A 13968-nucleotide genomic window follows, 5' to 3' on the forward strand; every position below is an offset into this window, starting at 1 on the left:
AAAGGGGGATAACTGGGGAGGAGAAAGGGCAGAGCATGCAAATTGAGTGGATAGCTCATCCAAATAAGGTAAACACTGCAATGCAGCAAAATTCATCCAAAAAGAGGACAGGGTTCAGGGCCATGAGGGATAGGGGATTTTAGCAAAAACTGGGATACCATATAATGGGAATTACGCAACAAACCGAGAAGATAAAACGTAAACCCCAAACCATATATTCTTCAATAGTTCACAAAAGTCTGCTTTGATGATGATTTCTTCCTTGGGAAGAATATTGTGTTCGATGCTTTCTTTTCCATTCTCATTTTCACACTCATTGAAACATTTCTCATTGAAATTTGTAATTTAAAGAGAAAAAAAACCCAATTCTGCTTTCATATCACTCCATTACAGGATTTTACTAGTCTAAAAGGTTTCCCAAAAAAGTATTTTAGGTGACAAATGACTCTGTTGTGTCCCTTCTAAACAGCATCAGTATCCAGTGTTCTGTAAAGGATTTTCTAAAGGCTGTGGGGAAATTATGACTGAGGTACAAATACCACATTTCTTTAATACTGATTGGTGTTTTCTCTTCTTATTTGGAAACAGCATCAAATTGGCCCAGATACATTGTCAGCTTGAATGAAAATGTGGGACTTGCATTACCTTTCTTAGCTAAGGACTCAATTTTGCATCATTTCTTTTAAGCCCCATGGAGCTGAGAGGGAAGATGTAACCTGGGGCAGCTTCTGAGCACAAGACAAAAATGGCAAGAGTGTCTTCTCAATGATAAATATTTAGTAATGCACATAAAAGGTTTCTGTGGGTATTTCTAGAGATATGTGGCACAGTGTGAACTAAGAGGTGTGCACTAGTAGTAGACAAATTTACCTGTCTGGAGGGATAGGTATAACACACAGAGCATCTCACACAGTGATACTGAGAGTCTTTTATAGTAAGGACTAAGTGCTACTCCAACTTTGATGGAAAATAAGCATGAAAAGATAAAAATTATTAAAAGATAGAGAGCATTTTCCAGGCAAGTGCCTCTATGTGCAGCGTAACACTACAGTTCTTAAGAGCACACTTCAGGAGGGATATTAAATTAATGGTTAAAAAAAAACAGGGTGTTTTTGTCTGGGGTGGGGAAAAAGCCTAATTTCCTAAGAGCAATCCTTCAGTGATTCCAGCAGCAATAACATGGTTTGCCACTTACTGCAAATAAAAATAATTAAATTGTTCTTAGAGTGTGCAGAGTTCATCTGAGCTTTTCTATCTGAGTACCAACAGAAGTCAGATTTTCTGTGATACTATTGCTAGAGAAAGGAACAAAATGGAAGCAGGTAATGTCTGACACTAAAAATCCTAATTTTTATTGCTCCATGTTGTCAAAAAGTCCTTAGCAGGTCACATGACAAAAGGTGTCCCTGCCCCTGGCAGGAAGGCTGGAACAAGAAGATCTTGAAAATTCCTTCCAACCAAACCATCTAATGATTCTAAGCTGTTGATGTGTTGTCAGTACTAATGGGAAACTGTGTGGTAACTGTCTCTGGAGTTGGTCAAAATGCTGGATTTTTTAAACTGTTTTTAGTAGAAATAATAAAAATATGTGATTCTCATTACTTACTAGTATTTTAGCAAAAGAGTTCTGCAGGACTAAATCCTCAAATCTAAATAAGATGTTACTCATGTGTTGCTTCCTACTTGAGTTATCCTTAAGTCACAATAGTCTTTCTTGCAAGTATGTCACTCATGGGCAGATTTTATCCATCTTGCAATGAGCTAATATGGAGTTTTTAATTTCCATGAAATTTCAATTCATAAATCCTGGACTGTAGGAAAACTTTTTTGTAATTAACAGAAAATATTAAATTAAACACTATTAAGCTTTTCTGACTTGTACTTCATTTGAAAAAAAATGTTATCTCTTACTTCTTTGTATTTTTTTCTTTTTTTTTGCCTTTTCCATGGTCTCTGGACAAGTTGGTGCAAACTGTCTTGTGTCCACCTCCCTGAAAATTATCACCTTTTGAAGTAGACTGGTTGCATCCAATCTTTCAGGATCTCCTTCTGTCCATCCTCAATATCCAGTATAGCTATTTCCTTTTTTAGCAGCTTCCTATGAGCTTTCCAGTCCCTGTGTTAATGTGTACTTCCAGTAGCACTGTGTGGCAGTATCTTAGTGCTCCTCTTACATCCAGATGCATTATCTGGTTTCTGATTGGTGTGTCTAAAACTCAAATCTCGAATTACACTGATTTAGGTATTTGAAATCAGGTAGAAAAGTTTCATCAGGTCAGACTGATAAAAACCACACAGAGACTGAAATAGGAAATGGGAGGAATGTTGTCTTCCTATCTAGGTGGGGATTACATTTTCTGTGATTATCTGGGATTCTGCCCAATCCTGTGATACTGCAGGGATGCTCTTGCTTTTTTTTTTCTCCCCCTACTATACCATATAATATTTTCAGCTGTTACTTTTGAACTTGATTTGAACTTCATTATAAGGTAGGAGAAAAGATGTGTAGCTGCAAAGCATTACTGACTGCAAGGTGTATGGTCTGTGGAACATATTGAACTAAGTATTTACTGTTTGTCTTTACTGTGATGAGAGTGATATTTCAGTAATTTGGGTGGCCTCTGGAGCTGTCTTTATATGTTCTTAATCTTGATATACTTAAATGTAGAGTAATTATTATTACCTCTACCGTGTTTTCAGAGTACTTCGTTCCTCGTTCTTTTTCACTCTGTAAAGCAGAAAAAAACCCCAAAACCAAACCCTTTCATATATATTGTTTAATTTCCTTTGCAAAATCCAGTTCATTAGGATTTTGTTAATTTCACTTTTCTGCAAAGCTTTCTGACAAATTCTTTTAATTATTTCTTCTTTGGTACTCTGTAGTTTTACTGCTTTTTCTTGACATACCATTGAAAATCACACTGTGGACCTTCTGTGTTTCCACTTTGGAATGCAAACTCCAGATAGCATTGGAGCTTTGGTCTTGCAGGAATTGAGCATTTCTTTGTGTTCACATGAAATAAGATTAATTTTTCTTACTCAAGTCATTTGGCTCCTTATCTAGTTATTAATTCTGTAGTTTGACTCCCTTATATTTGAAACTTCAGGTATCGCTCTGTCTGCTTTGAAATTCAGCACCAACTGAGTTCTCATAGTTTGTTTTTTGTAACAGTAAAACAGTAAATAAACTGAAAGACCAAGAAAAACACACTCTTGTAGAATAATATTTTTTGAACAACTGATACTAGACTTTTTTTCAGAATTTGAACTAAAAGTTGTTTGGTTTTTTTTTTTCCTTGGTTGATCACAAGGGGCAAGTACTATTTATTGTTTTGGAGTTGAAATGTAGATCAGATTCAAATCAGCACTGGCTGCAACTGCAGCTGAGCACATCCCAACACTTACCTTGGGTGGGGTGATAGAGGAAACAAGACTTTTTTGATGTCTGATATTTCAAGAATCTGCTTATGTTATTCTTAGATGAATTGAATTCCAGGAATAATACTGATTCCTGAGGGAAGATTCGTTTAAAACTTGGGGGCATAAGTAGGATTCTTTCTAGGAACTTGGGTGGACTTTGAGCCAAGCCAATCACCTCCATTAGGGAAATGCATACACCGAGGGCATTTCAAGGCAGCAGGAACCCCTCAGTAGAGAACACAGAGGTTCTGAGAAGCAAAAGGTACAAAATGTATGAAATCTTGTTTGCCAAATTTGCTGATTATGTATCCTATATGCATTTCTTACCTGGTGTCTTGCTGAAGATGAAGTCATCATGACATAAGACAGCCCAGCAGGTAGCACAGAAACACTTCAAAATCTTAAAAGTTCCCAAGCAATACGAGAGGAGCTAGTCACCCTTTAGCCACCAGTACTTCCTAGTTGTATAATACCTGGTTAAGCACAGCATGGCTAAGGAATACCTTTCTTATCTAAAATATTTGTCTGATCCATCATTTCCAGCTGTCTGCTATCTTATCTTTTGACCCCTCTGTCACAGTGCTAATAGGATTTTTATAAACCAGCACAGCAGTGGACTTGAGAGCTCAACAGATTAGTTCATGGGCTTTCATCTCTGGAACACAGTTCAAATTCAGCACTGACCAAGTGCACCATAATCCTCCTTTGGGCATTCTCACTGAAAAAGCAAGTATAGACTATCCTGCCTTCTGTAACTCAACTGGAAGCTCCTCCATGTAAGTGTCATTGCCTAACTCAGACATAAAACCTTTTTAAAAGTTTTTTTTATTTGTAATTAAAAGGAATCAGGCAAGCTTTGCAATGCATTTCTTTTTCCTGAGCCTCTGCAAGTACCAACTATAGTCTACTAGAATTTAACAGATTTGCAAAAAAAGGTTACAGGTTTCACTTTGAAGTCTAATGAAACCAAAATGCTAGATATATTAGTCAAGACAAATATTTTTTAAAAATGGTTTATCTTGGTTTCAATTTTATTTTTTAAAACTTTGATTTCTATTGAAAATTTATACAATTTTTTTTAAAATGTGTATATGCTCAAATTGTGAAATCACTAGTCAAGGCACAAGTTGTCTTCTTTAACCAATTACAGTATAACCTGGAAGATCATAGAGAAGATTTGAGAAATGTGGCTATATTATTTCACTTCTGGGTGACTTATAAAAGTTCAGAAAACAGAAATGCATTGCTTATTGTTTTGGTAAACTGTAAAATCTCCTGTCAAGGTTTCAATACCACTGTTGTACAGGCCAGGGTAAAGAGGAAGCTCCTTGCCCCCGTTGCTATTTGGGGTTGCAAGGGTGAATAGTTTGGCAGCTCTTTGCTGAAATAGGAGTTAATCAAATCCACTTTTTTAGCACAACAGCAGCATGTGCTTAGGAGGGGTCAGCTATGAGCAAATAGTGACAGGTAGCAATGATGTGGTTTTTTTGGAGAAGGAATTTTTCCTGAGGCAAGTGACCACAGCTGGGGGAGTGGACTTGCCTACTGTCATGAAGTATGAGGTAAACAGAGCTGTTTATCAGTTTCTTCCTGATTTTTAGGAGAAAATAATAGTACCCTGGGTTTTTTTTAATGCCACAGAATATTTTTCTGTGCTCTCCTGAATAGGAGAGTGGGAATATAAATGTCCTTATAGCTAGTTGTAGCTAATGTACAATTCACAGCTTTTAGGGTTTTCTTTCCCACACTGTCATGACAATAATGGTAGTACCTGTTGCATTTGTTTAATAAAAGATAAAAATAGGAATAAAATATTATGTAAATTTACCTCATCCCATACACAGTGGCCAATTATTTATCCAGTGATTTCTTTTCAGGAAAGCAATTCCAGCTCTAGCTGCAAATGTTAAGGCCAGTCCAGTGATCTGGCTCTGCAGGCTGTTCAATGGACCAGTTCTGCATCTGCTGGAACAGACAGAAATCTGCCCAGAGATGGGAACTTCACACGTATGGATACCTCAGCAGAACACAGATAGCAAGTCTTGCAAAGGTTACTCTTGCCAAATGTTCTTGTATTTATTGTGACAGTGTCTTTGTTGAATTCATTGAATGCAGCTCCTCCTCCACCATCCATTTGATTTGCAAATGAATTCTCTTCAACTGTATTCACACCCCTTCTGTATTTGCTTTCCAACAGTATTCCAGCAAATTACTTTACTGGCAGGAACATTTAGTGAACCAGCCAACTTTAAGTATTGCAGGAGTATTCACAAAAACCAAAATTCTCATTCATAACTACAAGTATTCACAGACAGTTTCAAGATAAACTTAAAAATGTGATCAGTGTGTCACTGAGCACGAACATTTCTTGAAACTTATGTTCTTGGTCAAAACAGCTAAACTTTGAGGGTTAAATTATTGTTACGAATTGGCCTGTGTATATATGACAGATCAAGACTTACTGGAAGAAATTACTTTAGGGATTATATCTGAAGATAAATTCTGACAATAAAAAATTTCCTTAAAAAATTATTCCAGTTTATCTGCTTGAAACTGTGTCAGAGAACAGAAGTAGACAGCATAGCTGTGGTGATTCTTTCTTAGTGGATAAAAGATCATAATGCTTAATATTCAAAGCCAAATGAGTTTGGGACACTCAATTTTTGTTTATCCGAGTCACTGTGTTTTCACTGCATCAAAAAGCAAAGATTTGGATATAAAAACATTGCACCCTTCTTTAAATAGTCAAATATGCCTCCTGTAGTAACTGAAGTGACTCAAAACTAAGCAGTGCAGTTACTTCCACTTTGATGAACACTATGCTTTTGCTGTCTGGAAATACGGGGAAGACAAAATACTCAGTTGTTTCTTAAGTACCGCTTGGTTCCAACAGCCCTGGGTGTGTGCATGCAGCTTGGTCTAGTCTGTGGAGAACAAAATTCTTTGGTATCATTCCTATTAGATTTTTTTTTTAATGAAAATATATCTGGACATACATATCTAGTTTTTATTTTGAACATTTTTTAGTTCCTGTCCAACTTTCCTCTTTATCTCCTGCATACCAGCTTCCAGGTATCTGTCTCCTGACAGTAGAGATGTGTGGAGGATTAGTGTCTTGATTGGCAGGTTGGCTAACATTACAGTTCTCTTCATATGGAGCTCTCCTTCAAGTTCTAAAAAACCACCACAGGCAGGCCAGGAAAAAATTTTGTTTCCCTTGTTGCAAAACAGCATGTATAACCTTCAATTCAGAATGTAATCTGAACTGGGATATCTTTATATAGTTCACCTATCAATGCAGATAGAATTATGGATGAAATAATAATTGTTGTCTTCATGTTCAATAACTCAGAGGAAAGGCAAGCTGTGTAACTCACAGGAATGACAGAAAGCTCAGGGTCATCGATTGTATCTTATGCTGCTAAATTAATAGATCAGAGTCCTTCTTCAATAAATAGAAACAGGAGCATTGTTTTTCACAATCCAATCTATTTGATAACATTCTGTCTGTGTTGCTACAGATATGTGAAATATAGAGAGACAAGCAATTTATAGCTGTGTTGACCCACATCCCCCTACATTATAGCATTTAAACTGGATCCAGTCCTATAGAAGATAAAATACAAGTTAAGTATTATGAGCAGTCATAATAAGCAAAAAATTTGGGATGACTTCCTTTTCGTAAACTAACTTGGTTTGCTCCCAAGCCGGAGACCTTGCCAAAACTCAGATGACTGTCCATCCTAAGGGATTCCCAATCTTTTCCACGCCTGTAGTGCCAGCCAGCACTGACCCCACTCAGGTGAAGTATCAAATGACTAAGCAGAGTCACTGCAATATTTCCCCAACAATACAGACAAGAAGGGAGTATCCCTGTAATATTTGAAAGTAGTTTTAAGGAATATCTTGAAGGAAAAACTGTTTAATTACAAACTGCTGGGGACAGGATGTACAGTAGCCTGGCTCTGGTATGACTGAAAAGGAATGTTATGGGTTTGGATTTGACTTGCAGATAAATTATACATGGCTTTTTTTTTTTTTTTTTTGTGCAAAACGAGCCCATTTAACTTAAAGCTAAAACCAAGGCTTGTAACTTAGGTCTGCAGACTGATCCTGATGTCAGAGCTGAAAGACTTGCAGCACTGTGAGCTGATGAGAGCACTTGAGAATCAATGGCTTGTGTTCTCTTAGATCAGAAACAAAAGTACTGCTTAGTACAAGAAGCTTTTACCCTTGGTCCACAAGCCTAAATTTATCCTTTTTGTAAAGCCATTGCTTTTCCTACTGTACAACTTCAACACAGCTGTCCCTAACTTCTATCATGTTCCACTATATCCTATTTTCTGGTTTAGGCCTTAAAATTAGGAAGTGCCATGTCCCTTGAGCATTCTACAAAACTGAGGGAAAAAACTTCCTCACACATCTCCACCCAGGGATGTTTTTAAACAAACTCTTTATTTAAAGTGTTTTCATTTTCACATCTATAAATGTGTTCTATAAGCCTTGTATTAAAATATTTGAACCAAATTTAGGAAACTTTACCTGTGAACATCTGAGTGACCTGGACCATTCACTTGTGGTCTCTTTAGTTTGCCTTCACTCTTATTAATTTCCACCAATTTCGCTATGATTTTGTTAGTTTCTGTAGTATTTTTTAGTACTATATAGTTATTTTTAGCTCTACAGTCTCGATGTCTCTGCTGCTGGTATGTCCACTCTCAGAGTCTTCAAGCTGAATAAATGGCCAAGTCAACAGAGCTTCTGTTCTGGTTTTAATGTAAACAGTCCACAGCTATTCACTTTTAAGTTTCCTCATGGGAAGAAATAGTGCTGCCGTTTGGATGATACCATTTTCAGGTCTTTCACTTGAAGCTCACTGCTGGCTAACTTGTGAGAGTTCAAGGAGGGCCACATATTATTTATACATTTTATATTGTCAGCAGCCTGCTTAAATTTGTAAGATTTAATAACTGAAATAAACCAAGATCCAAAGTGGAAAGTGGTGCCTTTAACCGAGAGTCCCTTTGGAGTTGCTTTTAGGAAAATTCCATTAACCTTATCTTTGCAATGTCTTTTCTAAATTGCCATTTTTGCAGGTGGCAATTGCAGTCAAGCTCCTTGTGAATGTGAGGTTCTAACATAGATTTGGTCATGAAAGCCCTGTGCCTCTACCTCAGCTTGCACCTCATATCATTGACTTCTGATTGTTTTTATCAGCTCTGCTGCTCGCTCAGAATTCACCTTAAAGGTCTCCTTTAGGATGAGGGAAGTAATTCAAGAAACAAAGGCACCTCATTGTGCAACAGGTTTTTCTTATTCTCAAACCCATCTGGATGTGAGCTACTACCTGTCTGAGTGGTGATGTGATTTCTGAAATCTGTTACAGGAGGAAAAACTATATCAAAAAACTACTGGACTGTTTGTATTGCAAAATGAGCAGTTAAGAGCAGAACACTAAAAAGCAGCTGAACTGCAGCTCCAGACGGGATGACTGCACACATGCACACACACCCCCCTCCACCAGAGCCAGCCTGAACTGCTTCATGTTTGATTAATCTGAATGACCCTTATGTACTTTAGGTGCTTTCTGGACTAGGCAAACTTTAAAATGACTGCAAATTTATCAAGGTCCCTTAAGAGCTGATCCATTGTTCCTTTCAATAACTTAATCAGATCTGTCTTCCAGGACTAGATGGGGAAATATTGCTGGTAGGAAACTGAAAACTAGTGAAGTATTGCAGTAGTCCAAAGTATTCCCTTGTTAATTTTCCTAATTAAATTGTCAGGCAAAAATTGCCAAGTGATTTAAATCCCAAGGGAAGATTTGCTGGTTTTTTCTGAGGTAGTCCTACCAATAGCCAGCCTTTAGAGTGTTCCTAAAGCATCATCTCACATGAGGCACAAATTAAGATCTGTTGTTTTGAAGTTGCATCAAATAATTGATCAGAAGCTGTAACTGGGATTAAAGAACAAGATCAGAAATGAAATTTAGCAAATAATTGCAAAAATAATTGAAGTTACAAATCCTGAAAACTGAGAAACGCTTCCTTTTAATGCCCACAGGGATGGGACTTGTGGCTTTGATTAAGATTAACACTGGGAGATGGGGGGAGTGAAGAGAACAGAGGCAGTTTTAGGTGGGTTTAAAATTATGAAATAATCTGTTTTAAGAAAGAAAACAAAACTTTCCAATATTATTTCAGATAAATTTTAAGATAAACTATTATTACCATTTCAAAGGCTGCAATTTCTTAGAAATACTTCGATCACTTGTGAATGGCACACCCGTAAAACCTTGGGTGTCACATCTCTGGCAGATCTTTTAGGTTCTTATTTAAGCATCTTTTGTATGCTGGCTGATGTACTTACTTGAGTCTATTATTTGTTCATCCATTAAGAGTACATTTAAGTGTAATAAATTCCTAGTTATCGAGAGGAAAACAAAGATTTTTTTATTAGTAATTTTTATTTTCTTTATAAGGCAACTTAGCTTCCAGTAACTTTTGAAAAATGTTACATCCTTAACAATTTTTTTTTTTTTCCAAAACATGATTGCTTGGGTTGTGTTAGCAGAGATCTAATCCTACTTCTGCTGAGAACTCCAGGACCATCACCATTTCTATGAATGAATACTAATTTAGGCTTACTGCTATAGATCTGCGGAACAGAGACATCGTGTCAGTCTGCTCAGTATTGGCAAACCGTTTGGGTTTAATTTGAAGTCTGAGGGGAAACTCATCCTGCATGTTAATCAATGTACAGAATCACACATACCAAAAAAGCCCCACTACACGAGACATAAAGCAAGAACACAGATATTGTATAAAGATGGGTCTTTATATATCAGTTTTTATCTCACAAACAGGAGTGGTAGACTCTGCTATTCTTCCCCTATTAAGTTCAGGAGCAAAATTATAAATGAATCTTATGGAAGTGGAAAAAAAATCCAAACCCTAGCACAGACTGTTCAGTGACACAGTATCACAATGTATTCTCAAAATGATTCCCTTTTACTCATCTGTCACTGATTTTTAGTGTTTCAGACTTTTTTATTTGACTTGAAGTGTAACTTAGGAAAAGCACACTAACTACTCTTATTATTTTGTTATAGAAGTTTAACTGAAGTCAAATTAATGGAAGTCAAACTAAATATTTTTACCTTACAGTAGAATTGTTAATTATACTTTGTGAATTAAAGAACAACTGAGATATTCTTGCAAAATAATCTGATCTTGATAAAGCCACATTTTCAGAAAGAAAACACGAAACGCTTCTCAACTCACAAATGCTTCTTTAACTACATCTAATTCCATGTAATTCGAAACTAGAACGAAATCCAGAGGGTGTTCTACATACCAGAGTGTCTGCATGACTGCTCCTGTGCAGTTAACAAGGTTGGGCAGCTCTGTGTATAATTCATGGCTACTCAGAGGGTATCTTGGGTCGCCAAGAACAGCTTCATCCTACAGAACTCGGGTTTCAGGTTTGGTGTGAGAAACACAGCAGCACGTCCTTCACTGCTGGGCCACTGCTGATGGCAGTAAACAACTGTACCTAAAGCTCTTGATTAGAGTAGCCCTTGGCCTCCAGAGGTGATCTAAGTTGTAAACGTGACGTTGTTGCCAGAGGATGTTACAATTAATAATGGTATCTGCAAAAGAGAAGTCTTGTGGCAGAGAAAATGTGAGGCAAATAGGATGTGTTGGGATATATATTAAATACATATTAAAGGGGCTAATGTCTCATTCCTGTAACTCAAATGCTTATGGAGAATCTAATTAACCTTTCAAATGCTGATTCCAGAGTATTTTTGGCATCAAGAGCTATTTCTTGAGAAAAACATCAGATGCCAGCACCAAAATGTTTTGTTCCTTGGTTCATCTGTCTCTCTGGAAAAACTTGAATCTTGACTTTGCCTCACACCTGTCTAGTTATTCTTGCAATTTGTAGAACATAATCCAATTTGGCATTATTAATTAAATAATATGCTGTGCTTGCAGTTGTGTTCTTGTCAGCAAGTTTAATCACAAGACCTTGCCATTGCCAAAGTCCCGAGGTCCTTTAGCTCTTTATAAGAAAGGGGGTTGGTTTGGTTTTGTTCCTCTGTCTGCATGTTTGTTTGTTGTTTCTTATTCCTGGGAGAATCAGTAAAGTACTTGAGAAGTTCCTCTGGAGTGCAGGTGTTCTGTGGACCAGGGGATTAACCCTGTTTAATTAATAGGTAATTAACGACCTTCTCCAAGGCTGCATTTTTGTGTTTTCCTGAGTTCAGATGGATGAGTGTTGCCCTTGTTAATATAAATGCTAAGTCAGGTGAGAATTGTATTTTAATTTTCAAAATAATTCATTACCCTTAAGATCATGAATAGCCATAAGTGAGTTAAATATGCCTCAGGACTTGTGCCCGTGCTGTATTATAGAGTAGAAATTAAGTTTTAACTGGTTAGAGTTGTTCAAATGCGTAATTTCGTAATATTACTATTTTGCAGAATATTGTACAGTAAAAAGTACTTGATTAGGACTAAGAGCAGTAAAAGGCTTAAATGCAAAGAAGGGAGTTAAGAGGCTTTCCAGAGGCTTCCACCTCAGCTGCCTGCTTTTACCAGTGGCCTGTGTGCTCTGGGGAGAAAAGCTGATCCTCAGGATCTCTTGGCACTTCAGTGGTTAAATTGTCCCTTTTGGATCTTGCAGAACAATATCAGTCATCTTGTGTTAAGGGGAAAAAATGTCTAATCTTTGACAGAAATGAATTACTTCATACGGGACAGCTACATTTTGTCTGATACTTGTTGTCAGCTTTCACTGGAAGATGAGGAACTAAGAAATAGATTTCATCAAGTTCTGAGATGGGAGGAAATGAAATCTTAGCAAAGAAAACAAGTTATGCCTCCAAAATGGATTGTAGAAGTGAAAAGATCTATCAGGTGAAAACTGAATGTTAAAATAATTTGCCAAAAGATGACTTAGACAGTGCTGAGGAGTCAGAAAAAGGTGGAGGGCACTAACATTACCAGTTTATCAAAGGCTCATTCAAGATGTCTAGGCTTGCTGCTTGTCAGTTGTTGTTGTTCTATTATGATTTTGGTTTGGTTTTAATTCCCTGTAGGTATTTTCTGATGCTACACTTTTATAGAACTCAAGTTGCTTGTTTATTTCTCCCATCAATCTATAACACAAATTTTATGATTGTGCTGTAAATACTCAGCTTTGTATGTGGTTTCCCATCTGATAATATCTTTTTTTTTTTTTCCCAGAAGATTATTTCCTGTGTCACTAAGAAAAGAAATTTTCAAATCTGTCTCTTGCCAGACCAATAGTTTGGGTGTAGTATTGAGGCGTGGTCTTTCCTCCTGAATAATTTTTGACTTTGGAAAAATGGAAAAATGAACAAGTCTCTGTTCTTTTGGCCTAAGAAGTATCCCAATATGTCAGTTTATACAAGATTTCTCTTTAACTTCCTATTTCTCCTAGTTTTAATTTGATTTCTGTCAGCCACGAGGCTAATCAAATGTAATTAAACAAAGAACCTCAATGGATTTATTAAGTCTAAAAAATTCTTAAAAGTGCACAGTATGAGGTCAGTTTTCATTTTTCTGTCTCAGTTCACCACTTCTTGATGAAATACTTTTGGCTCTCCCCTGACCTCTGCAAGATGGAGCAAAATGGAGACTGGGGCTTGATTTAGAGAATTTGGCACTGCGTTATCCCAGTTCAACAAATACCAAATCTGTGAATAAAATGTAGCACTTGTACAACTGAGGCCCTGTTTTTTTAAGGGTAGGGTGTGAAGTACATTCTGCAAGGCAAAGGCAGAGTTAAGAACTCCCAAAGAAGTCAATGTTGGTGCATTTGACAAAATCTGTCATTCTAATACTCAGCAAACACTAAACATTTTCCTTTGAACTTTGTCGTTTCTCCTCTCAATCACACTGTGTGAAAAAAGCTCTCAATTGAACAAAACTGTTATTAGTGTATGGCTTGTTGATTTGTTTCTCCACCAGATGTGAAGTTTATACTTTGGGAGGGGGAAAGGAGGCCTGATAAGAGGTGTAAATTTGAGTTATATTCATTTGGTGTGCATTACAGTTCAGGTTTTGTTTCGTTCCCTGAGTCCTGAAGATAAAGCCCGAATTATAAGAAATACTAATTATTCTGCTGCTTTCAAGATTTGACTTTGTTAAAAGTGGGCCTGGGATCACATGAGTTATTTTCTGCTCAAATGCTATTGCACTCCCAGAGATCCACATGCTCAGGAAGTTAATTTTACTCTCTGCTGAAACAGGATCTGATTCTTTGAGTGACCCTGGTGTCTCCACTCAGCTGCTTACACAGGGATAAAAGCTTGGATAACTTCAGCTGATGCCCTGTTTTACTGACTGTTCTCTTCCCTGGCACTTCTGCTGAAATGTTAGAGTGGAAAGGAGTGGTTAAAATCGCTATTTTTTGAGTTTTACTCATAAACAATTTCCAGGTTTTATTGCTCGTCAAGACAGAAGTAACTTTGATTTATTTATAGGCCAAGTAAAGCAAATAAGGCTTGGCACTAAG

This window comes from Empidonax traillii, unplaced genomic scaffold (assembly GCF_003031625.1).
Source record: "Empidonax traillii isolate 1590-97213 ecotype Southwest subspecies unplaced genomic scaffold, ASM303162v1 scaffold22:size5013007, whole genome shotgun sequence".
Taxonomy (NCBI): domain Eukaryota; kingdom Metazoa; phylum Chordata; class Aves; order Passeriformes; family Tyrannidae; genus Empidonax; species Empidonax traillii.